Genomic DNA, 22,265 nt, shown 5'->3' on the forward strand with positions numbered 1-22,265 from the left:
CATCTTCCTATGTATTTAACTGATTTCAGCTTTCTGCGCCAGAGTGTGGGCGAGTATTGCACTCACTCACCAGCTAAACACGGGCATTCTCTTTTCCAGTCTCATTCTCATCTTGTTTTCTAACCTTTAATTTACACTTGCCTCTGGGAGGTAGGGGATTTCTTATGCTGCTAAAATGTCAAAATGGCAGCCAGACAAACAGATAAATCTCCCAAACGTATCTGTAGGCACCCTATTCCGATCAGTTCTATAAAGCAAATTCCACTGGCTGTAATGTCACAGGGTCAGTTACCAACATTACTACAGGGGTTATGGTCCAATTCTGATTGGACTGAAGTTGGTCAGATGGTGCCATAACTTATAGTTGTTTTGAAGAGGTTTTGAGCAGATGGATTTGGATGCTCTAGAAACAGGGTAAACTTTCACAGCAGTGGCAGTTATATTTCCTATTCCTATAGGCTGTGCTATCTCCGCTTGGGCCCCTTAGAGGGGAGTGGACACCATCTACAATGCTTGGTTCACATAAGAAGTTCTCCATGGCCTAGAACTCCTGCATGATTTGATGTTGGTTCTGCCCACAGTAGCACTAATAATAGTAATAGTGCACAGCAGTCCTGTGGATCACAGCATATAGGGAGCCAGCAGGGCACAAAGCGGCAGCACGTAGGGTCATATCACTTGCGTACCTATGAAAGGATCCAGTGAGAAGGATCCCAAGGGCTGTACTCACCTTGATGGGGTCAGAGGGAGCCTTGCTCCTCTGGGTTGGACTCTTTAAATCATTGCTTGTGTGATGGCCATGGAGGGAGCCTTTCTCTTTCAGGTCTGTGCCTCAGTGAGCCTGAGGCTGGTCCAAAACTGAAAAAAAGTCTTGGGACCCATGATAATTGAATCCATATGTGTTGGACTTTATTTGGTCATAATTCAAAATTTCAACCAAAATAAAATGATCCAAACATTGAATTTGGACCATTTCTCCCAGCTCAGCCAGTGAGGCTGCAAAAGATCCTCCGAGGCGAACAGAGCTTACCCGAAGGGTCTAAGCCTCAGCCTCCCTTGCCCAAACCTCCTTTCCATGAGTTGCCTCATGATGTACCAGCCCAGCATGGTTAGGCACTGCATTGCCACCTCCCACAATGATGTTTCCCCCACCCCTGACTCTTGCTGTCTTGTATGTGTTTTGTCTTAGTTAGATTCTCAGTTCTCCTGGGCACAGAACGTGTCTCTTGTGTTTGGAAAGTGCCGTGTAATTTACAGCCCTCCATCAATGGTTTGTAGTAACAAATGTTAACCAAATGTACCACTCCAATACTATTCCATGACCTGCTGCCCTACGGGCAGTCAACATCCTGCCTCGTGGTTTCTGCAGTTTGTTACCCCTGCTCTTTGGATGGCTGATAATGTCTTCATAGATGGTCACCCAACAGGTTGCAGATGGCACCTACAGCTTGTCCATTTTGAGCCGAAAGTGCCTGAGCACCAAAGACAAAATTGTCAAAAGTGGCCTTGGACTTTGGGTGCTTAACATTGTTAGTGCCCAGTATGAGACATCCAAAACACTGCAATGCCCTAAATCAGGGGCTGTTTATAGGTAATTTCATCCCAACTGACTGTAATGTGCTTCCTGTTTTAATAACTGAATACCTATAAACCTACATTGTATTCTTCTGAATGTGTCTAGCTATGAAATAAGATATAGTTCTCCAAAATGCACCACATCGCCCCCCAATCCCCACCACAACTGGATAGGCCTACCCCTTTTTAAGTACAACAGAGAATCAAAACACCTTTTCAAACCACTCAACTGTCTTCTTACCCTGAACCCCTTAGCTGCGGTCAAGATTACCCCTTAACAAAAGCAGGGGAGGGTGAGAGGTCACCTCGATACACTTTGAACCTTACAGTATCTTTCCCACAAGGGAGTGGATATCAGTCATGGGCTCACTGTAACATTCTGGAATGTTCTCTTTTCTTGATCTTTTAAGGGTATTTGAACCGTTGAAAATAATAAAATAAAATAATAATAATAAATTAATAATACTAGCAAACAATAACAAGGAACAAAATAGACAAGTAAAAAACCTGCCAAACTTGCCACACTTTGGAACACCTCTGCTATCAAGTTATTTATTATATAGACTTGTCTGGTGCAGGTGATGATCCACAAGAACCCATTCATTCGAGTCACTCTACATCCCCAGCCTAATCACTTCACTTAATTCCCTTGCCTCTTGCCTCTCAGTATTTAGCAGCCTCTACCCTGGAAGGATTCCCACCACCTCTATCCTTCCTGTATCTCGCAGATAACAGACTTCAGGGAACTCGAAGTGTTCAAGTGATCTCCTCAGAGATCCTTCCTGTCCCATGAGCAAAGGAAGACAGAAGGCGGAAGATTCTGGAAGTGAACCGCTGGTTAGGTAAGCAGCAGCGGGTTTTGGATTTCTGGAACAATGGCCCATCTTCTGTGAAAAGAGGGGGCTGTACAGTTAGGCTGGCCTCTGCCTCAGTAGGAAACCCAATCTCTTTGGGGACAGGCCGGCTAGAGTAGTCAGGAGGGTGTTAAACTAATAGCAAAAGGGAAGGGTAAAACAGGGGAAGATACGAGCACTCAGCACAAAATCAAGATGTTGAGAAGAGAAGGTAACTCATCTTGTGCAGTAACTGTAGTTCTTCAAGATGTGTGTCCCTATGGGTGTGCCACTCTAGATGGGCTTGCACCCCATGTGCCTCAGATTAGAGATTTTAGGTAGCAGAGTTCGTTCTGCCCACACATTGCCATCCCCATCTCATGCCCTGCACCGGGGCTATATAGTGCTGTGTGGGCGAACTGCCCTCAGTTCCTTCTCTACCATGAAGCTCATTGAAAAGAACTCCGAAGCAGAGGGGAGGAGAGTAGATAGCGGAGCACCTATAGGGGGGCACATCTCAAAGAACCACAGTTACTGCACAAGGTGAGTAACCTTCGCTAATTCTTTGAATAGTGTCCCTATGGGTGCTCCCCTCTAGGTGACTCCACAGCAGTACCCCTAACAGATGGATGGGTGTGACAAGGTGTACCTACCCCACACCAGCCCGAAAGGGTTAACTGTGCTTTGCAGGCTGAGGAAGACCCGCCCTTCTGACTCTGCTGTGCATGCTCAGCCTGGAGGCAGAGTATGAAAGGAAGCAGCCCAACTCAGTCTGGGCAGGCTGCTGAAGGGAGAGGACGCAGACTGCAGGCTCTCTCCAGGGAGCTGCTACAGGCACTGACTACAAAGCCACAGCACAGAGAGCTCCAGATGGACTCCAGGCTGCCTGATGAGCCTGGAGAAGAGACCGCGCTGGCAGGAGCTAGCCCATTTGAGAATCCCAGAGACCCAGGGGAACCATGGAGCATCGCAGAGGGAGAAAGGGTCGGAAGCAGCCCAGGGGACTTAAACTTTTCTCCAGTGAGTGAACTGGGGAACCAGTCAGCGTGTTTTGGGAGGATCCCTCTGACTCAGTGGTGAGCACCCCCACCACTGCCAGGGGCCTGGGCTGGGACTCTAAGGAGCAGGGAGGGCCCGAGTCCCCCAACCCTGGGTGCCACACAACCCTACGTAGCATCCCACTTCCCCAATAGGCCAATCAGCCACACAATCCCACAGAAGTGGGATATTTTATTGACTCTGGCAATTGTGCCACATTAACCTGAGCGAAAGGCCGTTTTATTGACTTTGGCCATTAGGCCATGCTGCCCTGAGTGGAAGGGCCGCTTTATTGACTCCACTAGGCCATACTACCATTTTTTTATAGACAGATTCACGAACACGAGACCTAACTGGCTGCTATACAGTTTTTTTCCTTCTTCTGTCCATATGTGACCCGGCACTTGGGACGGAGTGTATCTATCCCATGACAATAGGGCTCTGGCATCGAGTCTAGAATTGAGGATAAAATAGTGGTGCCAAATATGGCATTGGACACTGAGGCGTGAGTGACTGCGCAAAGTTCAGTGAATGTATGAATAGATGTTCATATATATGTCTATATATATCTGCAACCAGAACATTCTTGAGGAAGGCTATGGAAGTGGAGAGAGATCTCGTGGAGTGAGTTTGTATTCTAGAAGGAGATTGAAGATCATGAGACTGGCAGCAGTAAATAGTGCAGCCTGATATCCATCTGGAGAGTCTTTGCTTGGAAATTGGGGATTAGTTCTGTCCGCAATTGAGAGAAAGTCTGGGAGATTTCCTGAAGGGCTTAGTCCTATCTAAATACAAGGCTAATGCCCTCCTGACATCATGTGTGTGTGATGACACATCTCTTTTGACCTGGTGTGGTTTAGGAAAGAGAACTGGAAGGTGAATAAGTTGGTTTATATGGAAGTCCAAAGATATTTTCAGCAGGAACTTGGGATGTGGACGTAGTGTGACCTTGTCTTTAAAGAAAAGTAAAGGGGAGTACGCCATTAGAGTAGTACAAAGTTGAGGTCCCATGCCAGTGTGGGGCATTTGATTTGTGGAAAGAGCTTACCCAGTCCCTTGAGGAATCTTCTTGTTGTTGGATGAGCAAAACCAGAAAACCCCTCTATCATATGATGGAAGGCCATGACAGCTGTGAGGTGCAGCTTTATAGAGCTTAGAGATAAGCCAGACCTTTTTAGCTCGAGTACAAATGATAGAGGAGAGGATGTAGGTGAAATGGGCTTTGAGTCACACCAGTATTTGAATCTCTTCCACTTTTGGACATATGTGTCACGAGTGGCCTGTTTCCTGCTATGCAACAGAACTGTCCATGTCCTCAGAACAGGTTGTTTCTAACCCCTCGAACCATCTATCAGCCATGCCTCGAACCTGGAGATTGGGGAGATGAATTTGACCAGCATCCTGGGAGAGAAGATGGGGAACAGGCTGGAGAATGATTGGATGACAAACAGTGAGCTGACATAAGGAAACCATATTTGTCTTGGTCATGTGAGCACCATGAGAATAATCTTGGATTTTTCTTTCTTTATCTTGAGCATCACCTTGGATATTAAAGGAATTGGTGGAAATACATACAAGAGTCCTCGGTTCCAATGGAGGAGAAAGGCGTCTCCCTGGGAGTGGTGACCCAGACCGGCTCTGGAGCAGAAATGGGAGCATTTCTTGTTCTTGGCTTTGGCAAACAGGTCTATCTGTGGGACATCCCAATGTAGAAATATGCAGTGGACTATAGTGGGATCTCTCTCCAATTTGTGATCTTACAAGAAGCATCTGCTGCAAGCATTCGCTGGGGTGTTTTGTATGCCAGAAGGTAAACAGCTGAGATGTTGATCTGGTGCACTGTGCACCAAATCCAGAGTCTCACTGCTTTGGCGCAGAGGGCAGTTTATGTAAAACGTACATGACATGCTGTCCATCATGATCTTTGTATGTTTGCCCCTAATCAGTGGCAGGAAATGAATACAGGAATTTCTGACTGCTATGAGTTCCAGCAAGTTGATGTGTACTGTGGACACAAGAGGAGACCACCTGTCTTGAATACTATGGTGTTCCGGTGGGCTCCCCCTCCCAATAGGGATGCATTCATTGTTATTAATTATGTTGGGAGTGGCTGAATGACGGAGACCCCAGCACAAACATTGTGAGGGTTCTTCCACCATTCGAGGGACTTTTTAATTACCAAAGGCGTAGAGAGTAGTTTGTTTAAGATGTGTTTGCTCGGTGAGTAAATAATTCTGAGCCACCTTTGAAGGCAGCACATGTGAAGTCTCACGTGATTTATTACAAAGGTGCCCGCTGCGATGTATCCTAATAGCTGGAGACAGTGTCTGGATGATGTTTGAGGGCTGATTTGGACTGCAGAGACTACATTGCTTGGTTTTTGAAACTGTGCGAGGAAAGGAATGCTTTGGCTGTTACTGCATTGAGGTAGACTTCTATGAACACCAGATGTTGTACCAGAGTGAAGATGGACTTTTGGATGTTTAATTGTAGTCTCAGTCAGAGGAATAGGTCCCCGGCCTTCTGAGTGGCCATCAAATCTTTGTTGAAGGACCGCGCTTTGAGCAGGCAATTATCTAAGTATGGGAAGATCAGGATTCTTTGTTTGTGGAGATGTGTCACTACCACAGAAAGGACTTTTGAGAACACTTTGTGTGCAGAGGAGAGACTGAACAGGAGCACTGTGTATTGAAAGTGCTCTTGACCCAGGGTGAATCATAGAAACCTTCTGTGGGAGGGGTGGATTGCTAAATGGAAGTAAGTGTCCTGGAGGTTGACGGCTGAGAACCAGTCCCCTTCATCCAGTGATGGAATCATTGCTGCAAGGGTTACCATTTTGAACCACTAAACATTTACAAATCTGTTGCGTGATCTTAGAACTAGACTGGCTCTCCAACAGCCATTCTCTTTTGGTACCAGGAACTACCTGGAGTAAAATCCCTTCCCTCTGTGTTGGATAGGAACTAATTCTATAGCACCCAGATTCAGGAGAGAATCGATTTCCTGTCGCAAAAGGTGCTGTTGAGAGGGGTCCCTGAAGAGGAACGGGGAGGGTGGGGTGAGGAAGATAAAATAGATTATCCTATTGAAATAATATCCTACACCCACTTGACCATAGTGATATGTTCTTTGTTCTGACAAAAATGAAAAAGGTGGTCATTGAAGCGGGGGAAACACATGGATTGTTGCAGCAGATAAGAATGGGTGTGGTAACTCAGGCTACTCCTGAGGGAATTCTGCACCACTGCACATGTACAGAATTCATGTCCCGCACAGAATATTTTTCTCTGCAGAAAATACATTCTGCCAGAGAAGTGTGGTAGTTATGCCTTTTGCCCATGGAGCTGCAGTGGTGCCAAAGAAGCCACTCCCAGTCAGGAGCAACTCTAGCTGCGGATAGGGAAAAGAAGAGGCTCCTTCCTCACAGCACCCTGTCTGTGAGACAAGGTTAGGAGGCATGGGATTTGGGGGGGGCAGACAGCGTGGGGCACGTGGAACTGCTAGGGGGTCATAGACTGGGGTGCAGAAGGGCTAGTGGGAGGGGACAGACTGGGGCAGAGGCTGAATGGGAGAGGGGGTGCAGGGACACACAGGGAGGAGGGTGGCTGAGTGGGGGTGCAGGGACTCATAGGGATGGGGGTGCAAGGACACATGGGGACAGGGAGAGGGGGTGGCTGATTGGGGGTGCAGGGCCACAGGGGAAGGAGGGTGGCTGAGGTGGGGGTACAGGGATACATCAGGATGGGGGAGGTGGGGTGGCTGAGTGGGGATACAAGGACACATGGGGACAGGGGCAGATGTGCCTGAATGAATGAGAGAGACTAGGGGTCATCCAGGGTCTGCATGGGGACGTCTCCACATCAATCCCTTCCCCCCGCCCAGAAAAAAAAACTTGTTCAATACTTCTCCCACCCACACCCAACAACTCTTCAAGTTCACACCCTGGTTCCTTCCAACAAATTACTTCCATCTCCTTCAGCTCTTCCGTTACCCCTGACTCCACCAAGCCTTCACACTTCTTCAGAGGGGTGCGGGAAATGCATTTCTATATTGTAGCTTAAATGAATTATTACTCAAAGGTCTGTATTAATATACCCCGTAAGGAATCCATTTGTCAAAAAACATTTCCTGAATCTTTTTTGTTGTCTGTATTGTTACAGACATACTTGTTGACAGGTATTTTGAAAAAAAAATTACCAAAATAATTGAAATTGGCACGTGTTATTTTGACAAATAAAATATGCAGAATTTTGCAATATTGTGCATAAAATTTTTATTTTTTTTTGTGCAGAATTCCCTCACGAGTATCAGGACGTTGACCAACCTGTTAAAATTGATTTTTCAAGCTCGTTAGTTGTGAAGTCTATGCCTGCATAGCAGCTGGTCTCTTTCTCTGAAATTGTTGTCTCTTGTGCTGGGGTTCATAATGCCTCTGAGAGGCAGGAAACTGGGTAGGCTGAGATCTCTGTGCAATCTGGGACTTACTGAATCTTCTTTTTTGTGCAGCGGTATAAATTCCAAGAGCGTGCAAGGTGGCTCTAGAGTCTTTCAAGGTGTGCAAGAATTTGTCAATTTTCTTGGCAAACAACTTTGATCCCTCAAAAGGGAGGTCCTTGACTGTAGCTTGCACTCCCCTCAGAAAACCTGAGAACTAAAGCCAGGGAGCCCTCCTCATGACCACCACCATGAAGAAGGAAAAAACAGCTGTGTCATAGAATCATAGAAGATTAGGGTTGGAAGAGACCTCAGGAGGTCATCTAGTCCAATCCCCTGCTCATAGTAGGACCAACTAAATCATCCCAGCCGCGGCTTTGTCAAGCCTGACCTTAAAAACCTCTAAGGAAGGAGATTCCACCACCTTCCTAGATAACCTATTCTAGTGCTTCACAACCCTCCTAGTGAAATAGTGTTTCCTAATATCCAACCTAGACCTCCCGCACTGCAACCTGAGACCATTGCTTCTTGTTCTGTCATCTGCCACCACTGAGAACAGCCGAGCTCCATCCTCTCTGGAACCGCCCTTCGGGTGGTTGAAGGCTGCTATCAAATCCCCCCTCACTCTTCTCTTCTGTAGATTAAATAAACCCAGTTCTCTCAGCCTCTCCTTTGAATGCCTCAGCTGCATTCAAAGAGGCCTGCAGAGATGTCCTTGCAAGCAGTTGGCCCTCTGCAATGATCACCTAAATTGCTCCCTCTGGTCCATCTACCACTGGAAGATGCTCAATAAAGGCATTCAGTTTTGAGTAATTAGTATGGCTATGTTTTGCCATAAGAGCTTGGTAATTGACGATCTTAAATTGTAAGGTAGCTGACAAGTATGATTTACAGCCAAATAAATCAAGACTCTTAAAATCTTTGTAGTATGACATCAATTTAGCATGGTGCTGTCTGCCACGTTAATTCACAGCATCAACCACGAGGGAGTTTTGGGATGGATGTGAAAATAAAAAGTCTGAGTTGTTGGAGGAAACATAGTATCTTTTGCCCACTCTCTTACAGGTGGGTGGTATTGTGGCCAGAGTATGCCATGAATCAGAGGGGTAGCCGTGTTATTCTGGATCTGTAAAAAGCAACAGAGAGTCCTGTGGCACCTTTAAGACTAACAGATGTATTGGAGCATAAGCTTTCGTGGGTGAATGCCCACTTCTTCGGATGCATGTAATATGCCATATTACTTTTGCTGGATCCAACAAGGCCTCATTAATGGGTAATGTGATGCGGGCAGACGAGGTGTGCAGGGTACCAAGTAACTTATGTTGCGACTCCTTAACTTCCTCTAGTAGAATTTGCAAAGAGTCTGCTATCCTTTTAATAAGGTCATGAAATTGTTTAAAATCATCTGCCAAGGACCGTGGTGGAGGCATAACAGTTTCGTCAGGGATGGATGAAGAAGTTGGTTGTCAAAATAATCTCTTTGTCCAATCTCACTTCCTGTTCCTCAAAGGTCTCATCTTGTGGATCAGGAGCCCTAGAGAGAAAAGCTGGTGGGAAGTGCCTTCTCTTTTCCCAGCAAGAAGCACTAGGGTAAGGCGCCAAGAATCCCAGTAGGGCCACTGAGGTGGTGCATAAGACCAAAGGGGTTGGTACCAAGGCCCTAGGGGATTCTGTCAGTACCAGTTTAGAACAGCTGATCTCTCTGCTGCTCTGTTCATCTGATGGTACTGATCTTCTAGAGCCTGAACTCTTAAAATCCTTATACTTGCTGGTGGTGATGGTACCTAAGGAGCCTGCTGCCTTGTGGGTACTGAGTCGGAGATCAGTGGATGCTGAGGTGGTCAATATGGTCGGGGACTGTCTCTTTGCAGTAGATTCTTTACCCAGTGGACTTGAAGCCCACTTCCTAGAGACTTTTCGAGAGGATTCCAGCGATTTCCTCTTTGAATCTCTAGGGGAATGTTGCATGGAAGAAGCTGATGCAGTTGGCCTGGTTGGGGACCGTTGTATGGGGGTTCCCAGGGCTGAAGTCAGAAGCTGGTCAGAGCAAACTCTTCATCATAAGGAGACACACTTTTAGTTCCTGTTTTTTTCTGCCCCCCAACTTTAACTTGATGCAGAAATTACATTTTTGAGGAATGTGTGACTCCTCGAGACAGTGCATACAGTGGGAATGTCCATCACTGACTGGGATAGCCTCTCAGCATGAAAGGCGATGGTTAAACCCATGAGAACCGGGCATAAACTTTCTGGATTTCAATTCCCCTGAGGGGAAGAAATAAAGAAAAATAGTCAGATGGGCAACAGCTGCAAACCTAATAACAATATGTTTTTCAATTTTTTTTTTGGTACACTTAAAAAAAGAAAAGGAAAAGGATTACTACCACTAACTAAAAGAAACTCTAGGAACTAACACTAACTATTATGAATGAGAGGAAAAAAACGGTTGAAGTAATCTCAACTGGGATGCTGCTGAGTCTCTGTCTTAGGGCAAGGCAGTTGAGGGAAAACTGAGAGCAGTTTGCTCACGCAGAGCTTTATAGCCTGATGCAGCACACGAGACAAGGAGGGACATGCACAGGCCAAATGGACACTGCTACCTAAAATCTCCAATCTGAGGCACAAGCGCACCTAGAGTGGAGAAGCCATAGGGACACAACTTGAAGAAGAACAAAATTAACCAAGGAACTAAAGGACATGAAAAGAAGAAAGTCTTTAATTTCCTACACACCAGTGCTAGGAGCCTGCGTAATAAACACAAGGAATTGGAATTGATCATTTATGAGCATAGCTTTGATCTAGGTGGTATTTTGGAAACCTGGGGGGATGATTCGCAAAACTGGAATGTTAACATCAATGTTATAACACATTTAGAAAGGGCTGAGTGTCCAAAAGGGAAGGGCAACTGCATTATCTATTTCTGAGTCACTGATACATGGAAGAAATGATCTTAAATGCTTATGGTTCAACATCCTAAGAGATAAAGCACAAGATGGGGTACTAGTTGGTGTCCGCTACAGACCACTAAATCACACTAAGGAACGGGATGACCGCCTCTTTAGGCACCTGTCTATAATGTGTAGGAAAAAAGGCTGTGTTATCATGGGGGAATTCAATTTGAGTGTCCTATGCTGGAAGTCTCATGCTGCCAGGACTAACACAGCCTTAGAATTTCTAAACACTGTGGCGACAATTTCCTAACTCAAAAAGCGTTGCAACCAACATGGGGAAATCCTTTATTAGACCTTGTCTTAACACGGTGGTCCCCAACCTTTTTGTGGCCAGTAGCACATTCGTGTTTTCAAGGCTTATTTTGTATTTGTACATTAAATAATACGAAAAACATCATATTTAATATTACATAATATATGAATCCAGAGAAAAGAGAGAAGCCGGAGAGAAGCCGCGAGGACAGAGAACACCGGCGCCCGCAGCCCCGGAGTACTCTGTCCCCAGCAGGCGCGGGGCCCCGGCTTCTCTCCCCTGCTGGGCACTAGGCAGGCCTCACGCCTGCCGGGGATAGAGAACACCGGCACCCGCAGCCTGCAGCCCCGGAGTTCTCTGTCCCCGGCAGGCACGGGGCCACAGCTTCTCTCCCCTGCTGGGCAGTAGGCGGGCGCACATAAATGCCCCGGTGGGCGCCATGGCGCCCGCGGGCACTGCGTTGGGGACCACTGTCTTAACAGATAAAGAGGAACTGATCACAGAACTAAAAATTAGAGTAGCTTAGGTACTAGTGAGCATGACTTCATCACATTTATAATGTGCAACCAGAACACATTGCAGGCACGTAAAATACTTGGTGCTTTAATGGGGCCAGTTTCATAACGCTGAAAAGGGTTACAAGCCAGATCAACTGGGAGGAAGAATTTAATCAGAAAAATGTGAATGCTAATTGGGAACAATTTAAGAACACTGCACTAGATGCCCAAAAGGCCACAATCCCACAATTGAGGAAGAGCATACTGGTTAAAAAATTGACCTGGTTTAGAGGAGAAGCAAAGGCAGTTATTTACAAGGGAAGCAAAGGGACACAAGGAGAAATCGATGGCCAGCAGGGTCAAAGACAATAAAATATTTTAGGAACAAAAAGAATCCTGACAATGGCATTAGTCCATTACTAGATGGAAATGGTAGAAGTATCAAGAAGGCAGAAGTGTTCAACAGATATTTCTATTCTGTGTTTGGAGGAAAACAGATGATACAGTCTCACCATATGGTGAAAACAACATCCTTTCCATTCCACTAGTATCTCTGTAGGATCTTAAACAGACGCTACTAAAGTCAAACATTTTAAAATCAGCAGATCCATATAACTTGCACCCAGGAGTTTTAAAAGATGTGGCTGAGAAGCTTGTTGGACCATTCATGTTGATTTCAATAAGTGTTGGAACACTGGGGTAGTGCCAGAAAGCTAATGTGCCAATTATTGTCACAGGATGACCCAGGTAATTAAAGGCCTGTCAGCCTGACATTGATCCCGGGCAAGATAATGGAGCAATTAATATGGGATTTGATTAATAAAGAATTAAAGGAAGGTATTAATGCAAATCAACATGGAGTTATGGAAACTAGATCCTGTCAGACTAACTTGATATCTTTTTTTTTTGATGAAATAAAATTACAAGTTTGGTTGATATAGCTAATATACTTGGTGTAATATACTTAGTCTTCTGTAAGGCATTTGACTTATTATTGTATGACATTTTGATTAAAAAAATAGAACAATATAAAATTAACATGGCCGATATTAAGCATATTCAAAACTGGCTAATAGATACCGTAGGTCTCAAACTATAACTGTAAATGTGGAGTCACCATCAAACAAATGTGTTTCCAGTGAGGTCCTGTAGGGATCAGTTTTTGACCTTTCACTATTTCACATTTTTATCAGTGACTGGAAGAAAACAACAGGAGCACTTGTGGCACCTTAGAGACTAACAAATTTATTAGAGCATAAGCTTTCGTGGGCTACTGCCCACTTCTTCGGATGCATATGGAGTGGAACATATATTGAGGAGATATATATACACGCATACAGAGAGCATGAACAGGTGGGAGTTGTCTTACCAACTCTGAGAGGCACTCCCACCTGTTCATGCTCTCTGTATGCGTGTATATATATCTCCTCAATATATGTTCCACTCCATATGCATCCGAAGAAGTGGGCAGTAGCCCACGAAAGCTTATGCTCTAATAAATTTGTTAGTCTCTAAGGTGCCACAAGTACTCCTGTTCTTTTTGAGGATACAGACTAACAAGGCTGCTACTCTGAAACCTGGAAGAAAACATTAAATCACCACTGATAAAGTTTGCAAATGACTCAAAAATAGGGGAGTGGTAAATAATGAAGAGGACAGGTCACTGATTCAGAGCGATCTGGATCGCTTGGTAAACCGGGTGCAAACAAATAATATGTGCTTTAATATGGCTAAATGCAAATATATAGCTCTAGGAACAAAGAATGTAGGCTATACTGACAAGACAGGGGACTCTATCCAGGGAAGCAGTGACTCTGAAGAAGATTTGGGGATCAAGATGGATAATCATGAGCTACAATGCAATGCTGTGGCCAAAAGAGCGAATGCGATCGTGGGATGCATAAACAGGGGGTCTCAATTAGGAATAGAGAGGTTATTCCTCTATATTTGGCACTGTTGTAACCACCGCTAGAATACCGTGTCCAGATCTGATATCCACAATTCAAGAAGGAGGTCAATAAAGTGGAGAGGATTCAGAGAAGAGTCATGAGAATCATTAAAGGATTAGAAAACATGCCTAATAGTGATAGACTCAAAGAGCTCAATCTATTTAGCTTAATAAAGAGAAGGTTAATTATTACAATCTGTAAGTATCTATATAGGGTATGTCTACACAGCAAAGAAAAACTCGTAGCTGGCCCATGCCAGCCAACTCAGACATGCAAGGCTCAGGCCACAGGGCTGTTTCATGGCTGTGTAGACCTCCAGGCCAGGCTGGAGTGTGAGCTCTGGGACCCCTCCACCTTGCTGGGTCCTAGAGCCCAGGCTTCAGCTTGAAAGTCCTCAGAGCAATGAAATAGCCCCACCGCCTGAGCCCTGTGAGCCCATGGCATGGGCCAGCCATGGATTTTCTTTGCTGTGTAGACATACCCATAGGGAACAAATATTTAGCAACGGGCTCTTCAATCTAGCAGAGAAAGGTAGAGCATGATCCAGTGTCTGGAAGTTGAAGCTACACCAATTCAGACTGGAAACAAGGTACACGTTTTTAACGCTGAAAGTAATTAACCATTGGAACAATTTAAGAAGGGTCGTGGTGGATTCTCCATCTCTGACCATTTTTAAATCGAGCTTGGATGATTTTCTACAAGATCTGCTCTGGGAATTATTGTGGGACAGTTCTCTGGCCTGTGTGATACAGGAGGTCAGATGAGATGATCACAATGATCCCTTCTGGCCTTGGAATCTAGGAATCTATTATATTCAGACCCAAGAGCAGCCATACAGCAAATTGACTTCTAGAACATGCTTCTTTTACTGACCTTTGAAATGTTATTTAAAACCTCCTCTTCTCCTCTAGAGAGACAGTGTGGCAGGCTAAGCCCTGGTCTACACTTAAAAATTAGATCGACATAGTCACGGTACAGACCCCTTTGGGTCCGCAGGCCACAGGCTGAAAACCACTGGTCTCCAGGGCTGTGATCTAAAGTTCTTCAACTTGGCAACAGAGTGACAAGCTGCCTGATGAATATAGGAAGTTCTCACACCTGCTAGAAGAAAGGGACCTTGGACATTTGGGCCAAGGGAAATACTGCCATTGATTTCAATGGGCATTGGATCAGTTCCTAGCAGTCTAACTTGGGCTGCTATTTAACAGAATAGGGAGGGAAAGGCTGAGCCCAACTAATGACAGTCTATTATTAGTTGTGTTTGTATTATACATTTTGGGCCTAATTCTTCATTGTGTTGCTTCTTGTTATTATTCTGCTTTGGCAACATTTTGCACGTACTTTGTATAGGTGCAAATGACTTCCTAAAACACCAGGAAGAATCTGGCCCCACATATCTCTATAGATTATAATAAACGAATCACCTGTTAAAATGGACATTGTCTAACATTTTGCTTCATACGGAATATAAAATGCATTAATATAATATAAAAGAAATAAATATAATACCCAGTACAGTGAAACAAATGAACAAAACTCAGAATGGCAATAAATAGATGAAATATTAGATGAAAATAACTATTTACATGTGTATAATTTTTTTTTAAATGTAATAACTCCTAGGAAAGAACTGTAAAACATGGGTAATTTCCCCCACGGAGCACACAGGACAATCAGTGCACAGCAGTACTCTCTGCCATGTCATGTGCCACTGGGACTAGCGCCAGACACTTCAAAGCACTCCCCTATCATAACCCTTCCCCCTGTAGGGGTTCAATGTGACCACTATGTGGTCAGTGGCTCTTACACGGACTGCACAGCTCTGTGGGAAGCAATCTGGCTCTGCTACACTGGTGCAACTCATTCACTGAGTCAAAGAGCTACATGCTGCATTCATCTTTGTCTTAGAATGTCTCTTTCTCCTCTGCCTGCTACTTTTCCACACTGGATTTTTTACTCTGCCCCATCTCTGCTGCATGGTTCACCCCATTTTTCATTGGCTATTTTGCCTTTCCGCTCAAGTCTCCTAAGCAGAATGCAAAATCAATAACATTTGAGTTCAAACCTAGGTGAGGTGAGTTCAGCCTTCATGTGGCAGTGTATCACTACCACCAAAGCACCAACTAGTCTTCCAGGGAACGCTCAGCAAATTAAAACAACTCCACGCCCCTACACAAACTCGTCTGGTCTAGACTTGGCTGATGATAGAAACGCTTTTATGGACATCCAGATATCTGCAGGCCTCTTCCCTGAATGAGAGGGAATTAGAGCCGTCATTAAAACAAGCTGGATTGGAGGGGTGCCAATCAGAATGTGGGGGGCAATGTGACATACTTCAATTGTGAAGCTGCATTTCAGAGGTATGAGCCTCACTCCCCTCCCCATTATCCCTGAGTAGGGATGACACTGCCCAGAATCATAGAATATCAGGGTTGGAAGGGATCTCATTTAGTCCAACCACATGCTCAAAGCAGGACCAATCCCCAGACAGATTTTTACCCCAGTTCCCTAAATGGCCCCCTCAAGGATTGAACTCACAACCCTGGGTTTAGCAGGCCAATGCTCAAACCACTGAGCTATCCCACACCCCTTCTGTAAAGCTGCTTGCAACTGGCTTTTCATTTTTCCGGTTAATCCCAGATTGGTGAGTTGCCATGTTTCTCCTGCGAATAAGGGCAGTCAAAGCTCTGTCAGTGAAAAAGTAATAAACACTCTGTCTCCTGAAAGAAGAGTTGGTATTTCAGGTTTTAAAAAAACAGCTAAATCCAAACACTAATGTTGTGTAAAGCTAGGGATTGCAAGTTGAAGCTGCATTTAAACATGGGATGGTAGAACTTTATTTGGCTGCTCACGCTTATCAAATCCCGAGGAAATGGGAAGGACAAGAACTGTATTACAAATAACTTAACTACTCTCCAAATCCATACAGCGGGTTGGCAGTAGAGCTCCTTAAATTTGTAACACATTCCTAACATGACACCTGGTAGCCTGTCTCTTCCTCCCTATATATTTGTGGGGAATTGAAAAAAAAACATGTGTCTGTTTCACTAAGGCACCTTATTTAATCAAAGCAAGTGTGCTTTAATTTTTTAAAAGTCTTGGACACTTCATGCTCCCAGGAGTCCAGCAAGCTGAAAGATCTATTAAACCCACCAACAAATCAGAGGAAACAACAGATGAGCCGAGCCTTCCAGGACCAAGACAAAGAGAAAGTCAGGTGAAGGGGTTAAACTCTGGTATAAGTCTTCATTTGCAGCCACTAATACCGCAGCATATTATAGTCTAATCTAGACTGATCCCAGTTTAATGCAAGATTCTCCAAGACCTGAATAGAATACGAAAGAAAGCCTCAGCGGTCATAATTTAGGCAGCCCTGCAGAGGTTTAGCTGAGCGATATGAAAGGCAAATTCCAGACGGTGTTATGAATTATTGCGCCTTATGAACCTTCCAACTCTCAACAGATGCCTGCTGCCATTTAAACAGCCACTAGATCAATTAGAAATGAAAGGCACAAATCGACCCTGTGCAAGGGCACTAAATTACCAGGAACTAATAATCCAAGCAGTAATGCCAGGTGGTAGGAGTTGAGCAGCATACCCCCCAACCTCTGCACACTGCACAAATTCCTTTTTCAATTTTATGGAGAGAATTGACGTGCACACACTGGGTGGAGAAAGGACCAATTTGTAAACCCCTGGCAAATGCTCAGCAAGCAATCTCTCTGACATGCCTACAGCTCAGGCACTTTCCTTCAAAGAGTCCTAGAAGTTGGAGATAGAAAGTGACAATTACATTGTCCAGCCCATCTCCCTGGGGCGAAGCAAGGCAAGATTTTTCCATACAGGTTATATTAATTATGATGTAGTGCCTAGAAATCACAACCAGACTGGAGCTCTGCTGTGCTAGGAGCTGCCCCCAAAAGCTTACAATTGTAATTCAGGCAAGCAGGTGGGTAAAATGAGCAAAGAGTAATGTAAACTTGGGTTTGCACTGACTAGCGGCCTGCATGCACAATTTGTAGGCAGAGATTGTTGTTAGTTGTGTTTTGTTTTGTTAAATGCAGACAAAGACGCAGATCAGTTGCACTACCTTCAGCGCACCACTTAATAACAATAACACCAGCTAGCTCTTTTCATCAGTAGAGCTCAAGCTGCTTTACAAAGGAGGTCATTATCATTACTCCCATTTTACAGCTGGGGAAACTGAGTCACACAGCGGTGCAGTGACTTGTCCAATGTCAGCTGGCCAGTGGCAGAGTCAGGAATGGAACTGAGGTCACATGAGCCCTGGTCTAGTGCTGTGAGTGTTTGGTTGGCAGCATGGTAATAATGGGGTTTGAAACATAGGGTTTTGAAGGATCCTGGAAGAATAGAAGGTATTCCAGCATGGAGCAGAGCTTGAAGATGCCTGAGGCAGAAACAAGATAAGTTGGTGAGGGAGGATGGCACCATAGCTGGAGTAAAGGAGGAAGCTTACAATGAGATAATGTAAATAGAGCAGATAGATGGGGCTGGGTTAAATTGTGATGGTCCTTGAAGATAAGGACAAGAACACTGCACTTTATGATGGTGAGGGGGAAACTAGCCAGCAGAGGAATTCAGGGACGGCTGGTGTGGTCAGAGCAGTGAACGATGAAGATGATCTCAGCTGCTACATATTGAATGTACTCATAGGTGCCAACTTCTCCTGGTGCCGGTGGGTGCTCGCGCCCCCCCCCCCATCCCCCCCCCCTTCCCACCCCCTCCCCAAAGTCCCTGCCCCAACTCTGCCCCCTCCCTGCCCCTCTTGGACTCCTTCCCCAAATCCCCGCCCCGGCCCCGCCTCTTCCCCACCTCCTCCCCTGAGTGTGCTGCGTTCCCGCTCCTCCCCCCTCCCTCCCACAGCTTGTTACGCCGTGAAACAGCTGTTTAGCGGCAGCAAGCGCTGGGAGGAGAAGTGGGGAAGGTGCGCTCGGGGGAGGAGGTGGAGGTGAGCTGGGGTGGGGAGCTGCCGGTGGGTGCAGAGCACCCACCAATTTTTCTCCATAGGTGCTCCAGCCCCAGAGCACCCACAGAGTCAGCACCTATGAATGGACTTGAGGGAGGTCAGGCTGCAGAAGTTAAAGGCAAGAGAGGTGGCTGCAGTCATCTGTACACAAAATGCTGAGGGCCTGGGTGGGAATGTTGTTGTGATGGGTTTGATCATAGAAACCCCTTTGGGACTGCCATCTGATGTGCTGAGACTACCCCTGAGCCTGTTTCCCCTGTCAGCGTGGGACTTCAGTGCCCTGCCTGGTTTGAGCCAGACATGCTAGCCTGCTGCAAACCCAGACCCAGGTCTGAACCACATCCCCTAAAAGCTGCAGGCTTAACTAAAAACAGCTTAAGAAGTGTTCCTGTTTCTAACACTCAGATGCCCAGCTCCCAATGGGATCCAAACCCCAAATAAATCCATTTTACCCTGTATAAAGCTTATACAGGATAAACTCATAAATTGTTCACCCTCTATAATACTGATAGAGAGATATGCACAGCTGTTTGCCCCCCCCCCAGGTATTAATGCATACTCTGGGTTAATTAATAAGTAAAAAGTGATTTTATTAAATACAAAAAGTAGGATTTAAGTGGTTCCAAGTAATAACAGACAGAACAAAGTGAATTACCAAGTAAAATAAAACAAAAACACACAAATCTAAACCTAGTACAGTAAGAAAGTGATTACAGATGAAATCTCACCCTCAGAGATGTTCCAGTAAGCTTCTTTTACAGACTAACCTCCTTCTAGTCTGGGTCCAGCAATCACTTACACCCCCGTGGTTACTGTCCTTTGTTCCAGTTTCTTTCAGGTATCCTTTGGGGGTGGAGAGGCTATCTCTTAAGCCAGCTGAAGACAAAATGGAGGGGTCTCCCAGGGGTTTAAATAGACTTTCTCTTGTGGGTGGACACCCTGCCCTCCCCTGTGTAGAATCCCAGCTACAAGATGGAGTTTTGGAGTCACATGGGTCAGTCACATTTCCATGCATGACTCAGAACTTACAGTTAGCAGCCATTGTTCACATGCTACCTTGAACGTCCTCAGGTAGATTTCTTATGTGGATTGGAGCCTTCCAAGATCCATTGTCTGTTAAGTGTTTCTTGACTGGGCTCTTAACTTGCAAATTCCTTTCTAAAGAAGCTGCCCAAATGCTTTACTAAGGCTACTTAAAATCAAACAAGTACAAAGCCAATATTCATAACTTCGAACACAAAAATGATACATGCATACAAATAGGAGGAATAGATTCAGTAGACCATTACTTTTGCAGAGATATGTTACATGGCATATGTAGCATAAAACATATTCCAGTTATGTCATATATACATTCATAAGCATATTTCCATAAAGCATTATGGGGTGCAACGTCACAGTTGTTGTTGTAGACAGGGAAGAAAGGCCACTTCTTTGAAGTTTTATTTAGAAAGAAGTGGCAAGGTTTAGATATGGTCTGGCTGTGTGGGCCTAGACAAAGGGCTCAGTAGAAAATGATGCCCAGGTAACAAGCCCGAGTGACTGCAAAGATAGTGTCCATGGTGACAGATAAGAGAGCTTCAGGTGAAAGAGCAGGAGCTGTTTTGGCCATGTTCGCTTTGAGTATAAGGCTAGACATCTGTCAGAGAGACAGGGCAAACTAGGAAACTGGATGGAGGGCAACAGGTCTGGAGTACAGAGGCAGTTTTGTGAGTTATCAGAGTAAAGATGGTCATCAAAGCCATGTGAACAGGTAAGATCAATAGCGAAAGGGTTCAAAGAGAGAAAAGGAGGGGACTTAGGATGGAGCCCTATAGGATCCCCACCCAAGTGGGAGATGGACAAAGGACTGAACTGAAGGAATGATCACAGAGGTTTGAGGAGAACCAGCAGAGGGTGGAGTCGTGAATGCCCTGGAAGCACAACTTCTAGTGCTTTGTCCAGTCTAGTTTCAAAAATCCCAAACAACGGGCAGTGCCAGGTTAAGGCCCAGGGTTAGATCTGCACTTTCTGAAGCCATGTGATTTCATCAAAATCAGAGTTTTCACATAAAAAGAAGGTATTTAATAGTCTTTACCATTGCAAAGGAGACATAGAAAAAGTAGTTTCAGCATAGCTTATGCCATTATGTCTGCCTGAGTCTGCAGAGAGTCTGAAACAAAAGCTTTGGCAGATGTGAACAACCCCATGCATTTCAATGGGGCTCTTCGCTAGCACCATCCCAGGGGAGGACAGTGCCTGGCAGAAGCAGACAAGTGCAGAGGGGCCAACTCCTGACCCAAGCTCAGGCATCCTGACTAATGGGATAATTACAGGGGATTCCAGCTGCACCACTCTGACCCCTGTTGCCCCACCTCCTGCTTCTAGGCACTACTACTACATAATAATAATTAATATAACATGTATGGAAAAATCTTGCCTTGCTTGGCCCCAGGGAGATGGGCTAGATAGTGTAATTGTCACTTTCCCTCTCCAACTTCTAGGACTCTTTGAAGGAAAGTGCCTGAGTGTAGGCATGTCAGAGAGATTGCTTGCCGAGCATTTGCCAGGGGTTTACAAATTGGTCCTTTCGCCACACTGTGTGTGTACTTTAATTCTCTCCCCCTGAAGCTACTCCTTGAGAATGAAGGGTTCCCCGTGCCATTGCCCTGTCTGTATAGAAGAAGAGAGGGCACTCCACAACCACACCTCCAAGTGGGAGGCAGGATTGTGGCACGAGACGAGGCTACAAACTTCACTTTACTGAAGTGAGTGTTACTGAAGACCAAATAACAAACAAACCCCGCACTGCAAAGTCAAGCACTCAAAAGTTAGGAAAATCCCCAGTTAAATAAATTTATCAGTGCACCTTTAATTCCTCTCCTCTGCCCCAAACCCATGGGCATGCATTATGTTACAGTCTTTACTTATAGGATCCATGACAGTTTTTTCCCTCCCTCATACAATGAAGCTGGACAGTGCTCAGTGATTAGGTAGTTATTCAATCTTTCTTTTTATTCACCACAATCACTCCATGGCCCTGTGCCTTCTACAACACACACCAGCCAAACCTTGCACTGAATACAACATCATTAATTTATTCATGGGCATTTCTATGGCGCTTGCCACTGGATTATCCGAGTGCTTCTCAAACACTAATGAATTTATTTTCACCACACCCTTGTGAGATGAGCTGGTATTATCCCTCAGGTACTGAAGCACAAAGAGGCCAAAATTGTCAACAGTGTTCACTAATTTTCAGTGCTAACTTGAAACACCTGGGGCAGGGGTAGGCAACCTATGGCATGCATGCCGAAGGCAGCACGCGAGCTGATTTTCAGTGGCACTCACACTGCCTGGGTCCTGGCCACCAGTCCGGGGGCTCTGCATTTTAATTTAATTTTGAATGAAGCTTCTTAAACATTTTAAAAACCTTATTTACTTTACATACAACAATAGTTTAGTTATATATTATAGACTTATAGAAAGAGACCTTCTAAAAACGTTAAAATGTATGACTGGCACGTGAAACCTTAAATTAGAGTGAATAAACGAAGACTCGGCACACCACTTCTGAAAGGTTGCTGACCCCTGACCTAGGGCCTGATTTTTCAGAGTACTTAGCACTTTATAGTACTGTATAGTTTACTCCCAGTGAATTATTTGGAGAAGGTCTCTAGCCTGTGTGATATATGAGTAGGGTTGCCAGGCATCTGGTTTACGACTGGAACACCTGGTCGAAAAGAGACCCGGGTGGCTCTGGTCAGCA

At 45.1% G+C, this 22,265-nt stretch overlaps 1 protein-coding gene across 6 annotated transcripts in view; it reads right to left on the reverse strand.

Moving 5' to 3' along the window:
• The window catches only part of PKNOX2 (PBX/knotted 1 homeobox 2), a 645,653-nt gene that overhangs the window by 181,168 nt on the left and 442,220 nt on the right, over nucleotides 1–22,265 (reverse strand). The window lies entirely within an intron of this gene.

Source organism: Trachemys scripta, chromosome 21 (assembly GCF_013100865.1).
Source record: "Trachemys scripta elegans isolate TJP31775 chromosome 21, CAS_Tse_1.0, whole genome shotgun sequence".
Lineage (NCBI taxonomy): Eukaryota > Metazoa > Chordata > Testudines > Emydidae > Trachemys > Trachemys scripta.